Here is a 5684-nt window from a genome sequence, read left to right on the forward strand (position 1 = left end):
CCTCTGCCCCCCCCCCCCCCCCCCCCACCATTTACCATTTCTTTTTATTCTTTGTTATCTTTTGTTTTCAAAAAAAGATTTTAATAATCATTTAAAAACTCACCACAGACCTTTTAAATTTTGTATCAAAAAACCTGAAGCTGGAAAAAAAATATAGCTATACAATTTTACTAATTTAATAATTTACCAATATTTTACCAGTTTGATCTAGCAAATTAAGTTGATTTTTAGAGGTCCATAGAAGGTCCATTCTTTTGGATATGAAACAAATATTAAAATGTCATTTGTTTAATGGACATTTTCAATTAGTTGAATTTTCATGAAAAAATGTTTCATTCCAGCCCTGGTAGGAATATTTTCCAACGTCAAGAACTAAGATCCCCTATCCAGTAGCCCCGTCTCTTTTTATACTGACAGGACAAATTCTCATACAGCTCTTTCTAATTCCATTTAGACCATGGCTGTTCATTGATATCTAATGTCATACATCTCTTGTGTGACTGGTAATGCTTGATCCAAACCAGCAGACTCCAATTCAGAATCTAAGAATTAGTTATTTAAATCATTCCTGAGGGGATACAGCAGTCTAGAAAATATCCGAATTGTGTGAACACCAGTGCTGGAGAAAGATTATTTATATTGGTTCAAAGAGGCAGAGCTAGGAGGAGAATATAGACAGAATGACTAGGAAACATCTGGACAATCAGATGTATCAGACTGCAGAATTTTTCCCAAGGGAAATTCAAGTCATTTCATCACTATGGGCATTTGTATCAAAAAAGACAAAGTACCAAAAAATGTCACATAGTGTCCTCCCTTGGGCAAGGAGAGGGGGATGGGAATGGACTAGATGGGTTCTTTGCAATTCTAATTCCTACAATTACCAAATTTAAGAATTAAAAGAAAGAAAACACGCTTTTAACACTTCCCTTCTAACACTCTCTACCTAGCAAGCACAGATGTTTTACTTTTGTTTGCTTTCAAGTTCAGTTTTTGGTGTTCCTAGCTTCAGTGTCATGCTTTGCTTTATGCTGTAGTCAGCTTCAAGAATTTAGCATGAAGCTGAAGCCAAGAGTTTTTACTGCCCCAGGGTCATTCGCCATTTGAGCACAGCAGATTTATAAACAGAATCCAAAAGATGTTTGCCATTCTCACTTACCATCCGAGCCTGCAACCTTTTGAACTTAGCTGTATGATGCTTCATGCATGAAAGCAAATGTAAAAATATACACTGTGAGAAGAAGGGAGAACTGGAAGTGAGATACATGCTACTAAGTGCTTTGTGAAAATAAAAAAAAAAAATGAATGGGCAATTTTAGCTTTTTGGAAGTCAGAGGAATTGATTTAATTCACACCATCACCGGACAGATATTATGCAAGAGAGAGGTAGATGATAAAGCCTGTATTATTTTAAAGCTTTAAGTTTCACTGAAAAGTTCCAGCCCTTTGTCTTGTGCTGCAATGTGTTGAAGAGCATCCTTAAATGTAAATAGTTCTAAAAGAATGGGTGGTTGCAGTAACAATGTAAAGACGAGCAGCTGATGAAGCTGAGAACGTTCAAATGTTCAGATAAACACTCCAAACCTGGGATAATTATCCCAATCTACATGAGGTATTTTGGTTGTATTGCCATTAGCTTCAGTACGACAGAGTTTTCACAACATAGGGCTGTAGGACTGAAAGAAAGCACTGATAAACCCCAAACCCTGAAAAGAGGCAAAAAATAAAAAAATTTAAAAATCATCCCCGGTACCTGCGGCTGACCAGAAGCCCTGAAGCATGGAATTAATACAATATTGTATTTACTTGATTCAAAGACAGGGCTTTCCCTCCCCATTCCACGAGGGGAAAAAAGCCCGCATCTTAAGACCTTGTTACATTCCCACTTTGAGATGCTCAGGGTTGATTGGTGTTAGTGCTGGCTGGAGTTTAGAGCAGTCACACTTTATGGCAGGCGTGGGCAAAATGTGGCCCATGGGCCGAATGCAGCCCGCCAAGCCATTCTATCAGGCCCGCAGGGCCCCTAAAAAATTTAGAAAATTAATATTAATCTGCCCTGGGCTGCCTGTCATGTGGCCCTCGATGACTTGCCAAAACTCAGTAAGCGGCCCTCCACCGGAACTAATTGTCCACTCCTGCCTTAAGGCTAAAAACCTTCCCTGTCTCCTACCTGCAGAGCTGTGACTTGCCACTAGAGGCCTGGCGAGCAAGGGCCGTACTAGGAGCTACGGTTGTGAGTTGCTATTACAGAGCATCAAGGATTACCCTACCTTGAGCAGGGGCTAGGCTAGATGACCTTATGAGGTCTCTTCCAGCCCTACTTTCCTATGATCCTAAGTTCCTTGAGAACCCAGGATTTTGGAAGCCTACTAACCCAATGCTAACCTGATCCAGCGCGGCAGGAAACCACATCTTCTCTTGACACCATTTTGTTTTTAGCTCAGACCATTATCTCCAAATCCTGTTCTTACCAGCAGCCAATTCAAAGCCTTTCATCACCCGTTACCACTGACATATAATGCAACCCGTATGGTGATTAACTTTCCGTTTCCCTTCTCATGGAAAGCCTAATATCGCATGCTTTAATTACTACTCCAAGAACAACCCTATCCCATCATGCTGTTCTTTCCATAAAATATCAAGCTCTGTCCTGGTTTTACACTGAGATGGGACAGAAGAGAGAAAGCTACATGTCAAGAAATTTATGTTCTGTAGTTGTGGTGCATGCAGTTACAAAACTGCAAAACCATTTCTTTTTCTGTGTCCTGAACCCTTAGATTTCTTAAGACCTTCCCTGTATGCAGAGCTCAAATGACTGTAACATACATGAACAGCCCTTGGAGGAGAGGCTGGAATGAGGACTAGCCCACCCAGGTGAGTACCCTAATTACTAAGCTACAGCATCAGGCTCCCTCTTTTCCCCACTCTCCAACCCAATTAACATGTAATAATTCTGTTCAGGTTGTAACGGCTTCAACATGATGGATTGAGTGTTCTTAGTGCAGAACAAACTATACCTTTGTGGTTATGGCATCCACCTGGGAGGTAAGAGATATGAGTTTGAATCCTCTGACTGGGAGTGGTGAGAGGTATAAGGTACATTGTGGGATGATGCCCTAACTCCTGAGAAATCAAATAAGAGGACCTTCAACTTTGTCCCTTTCTACCTCCCACCATATTTCACATGGAGCCCAATCTGTTAGGTGTCTCTTGAGAATCAAACCTTTATGGTGAAATAGGTGGAGAAATACCTAGTTTATGGAGCCCTGTCAAAACAGAGGTGCTTCTGGGAGTGCTCATAAACAGAACATTAGGCACCTGGAAGACTTTGGTGTTAAAAAACCAAAGCTCCCACTGACTCTGGGTCCATCTATGGATAAAACTATAACTGAGCAGGGGTTTTGAAGGTCAGCATTCAGACTCAGGCACACAAATCCACATCCAAATGCCATGTTAGCAGCATAAGGCCTTCATGGACAATCCAGTCTGCAACAGGCTGGACAACAGGTCTGGTTTTCCAAATTCACAGGGTTGTTATATGTACCCTATTCCATGCAATACTGTAATTAAGAACGTACTTATTTTCTCCATAACTAGTTACTTCTTCACTTAGTGATAACTGATACACATATAAATTGGTTGAATTGTGTGAGATCTTCCTTCCTTCCGAAGTCCTGTAAGCAGCTCCATACTTATCCAGGATGGTACAAATATTAACTATGTCAGCACTGTATTTTCTTTCCCCCTGGAATAAAAATTTAGCAATAAACTCCAGAGGAAAAGTGGCATCTAGTTAATGGCATTCAATCTAAGCTTATTGCAGATCGACCTTGAATGCTGCCAAGTCTCTAACATGTGCTGACAATACAGGCAACGTTGCTAAGCTACCTGTTATTAATCTTTGCAATGAAAAATGAAGAGGTCAGAATGTGTTGAAGGTGTGTTTATTATGGAGCTTTCATGGAATATCTCATTTGAAAGCTTAGATATTTCACCCTGTTTACTGCTCTGAAAAGCTTCTAATTTTTGTAATGATATGCAACAGATTGGCAACCACAATTTATACCAGGTACTAAAAAAGGAAACGGAGAAAAAAAACTGAAAAAGCATTTAAATGTTTGTCTGCAGTCAGAGGTCAGATATAACTAGATGTTCCAACCCTTTTGGATTGAAAAATAAATGGTTTAAGTACTTTGCTTCATGGTGGAAGGTATAGTGACTGCTCTGTGTGTGTGTGTGTGTGTGTGTGTGTGTGTGTGTGTGTGTGTGTGTGTGTGTGTGTGTGTGTGTGTGATCATCATCTATATATCATATATGGTTCTACGATTAGTAAGAATGAAAAAGAAAAGTATTACTGTTAGAAAATTTCCCACACTTCATGTTTACCATCCACCACTTCCTTTCAGCTCTGTGCATGCGTGTTTTGATTTTGTTTCTTGGTGTTTTTTCTTGTTTTGTTTTGGGATCAAAGCTAGATAAAAAAACAAGACACATTCCATTTATCAATAAATCATCAAACACAAAGCCCAAAGAATGGGCTGTGTGCACGCACAAAAATGAAAAGGGGGGTCCTTTGAAAGAAGAAAAGGCCACAATAAGAGCAAAAAATGCCCTGGTGTCATTTCCCCACAAAAGAAAGCGAGGTGGGAAGTAAAGAGTGTATGTTTTCAAAAGAAAGGTGCATGGGTTATCAAAGTACTGTGTTGCAGGAGTTGCTGATATACCCACGGAGTGAACAGAAATAGCCAATGCTTTTCAAGAAGCAAGAAGCCTACTACAGAAAGCAGAAGTTAAACAAAAAAAAAGTGGGGGTGGGGGGAGGAAGAAAATTAAATCTAGTCAATCAAGCTTTCTTAGGATTCTTCTGTATGGGAAAGCTCTACTGGCAAAACCTGAAATTGTGGTGGTGACCCCAGGAGGGCACACTTACTTGGCATAACAGTGCCTTGATTTTCCATTTACAGCAAAAGCTGTGTTAACTGACACTTCATTAGCTGGAAAACTCTATTAACCGGCATCTGAGGGATGCGGCAAAAACGAAATCCGAAGTACCACTTCTGGGTTTTGCTGCCGCTGTGAGCAGAGTTCTTGCCACTTTTTCGACTCATGGCCCAAGGCAAAGCAGCCTGCGCAGGGCCCCCCTCCCTGTCCCCCGGCACACTGATGCCGGGGAGTGCACCAGATGGTACACATTTAATTAACTGGAATATTTGATTAACCAGCATCCTCCATTCCTAGGGGATGCCGGATAACAGAGCTTTTACTGTATTACTTTGGAAGGGATTTAATCTAAACCAGAAAAAGCTGCTCTTATTCTGGAAAAAGATTGTTCGTAGAAGCACATATACCGGTATATCAATTTAATTCCATCAGTATTGCTGCATCAGTAACTGGTAAAAACTTCAAAAGTCATGGTAATGCCTGGGAAAGCCATTACAAATGGCTGCCTTTCACGAGCATGAGGCAGGTTTTGCTCACGTTAGTTCAAGCGAGTCATAGCTTGCTCCATGAACAGTGCTAATGAAATCCTGCTTATGCAATACAGGACCACAGACTGAAGGGGACCTTACAAGGTCATCTAGTGCTGCTCTTGCTCAAGGCAGGAGCATCCCTGACTAAACCATCCCAGCCAACTTAAGCATCTAACCTGCCCATAACTTCTCTTAAGTAGCCTGTTTCAATGC

The 5684-nt window shown here is 40.8% G+C and overlaps 1 pseudogene; it reads right to left on the bottom strand.

Annotated features, from left to right (window-relative positions):
- LOC109295986 overlaps positions 1-5108 on the bottom strand; it is an 84901-nt pseudogene extending 79793 nt beyond the window's left edge.
- Positions 5109-5684: the final 576 nt, after the last annotated feature.

Source organism: Gavialis gangeticus, unplaced genomic scaffold (genome assembly GCF_001723915.1).
Source record: "Gavialis gangeticus isolate Ggan-Ray unplaced genomic scaffold, GavGan_comp1, whole genome shotgun sequence".
NCBI lineage: Eukaryota > Metazoa > Chordata > Crocodylia > Gavialidae > Gavialis > Gavialis gangeticus.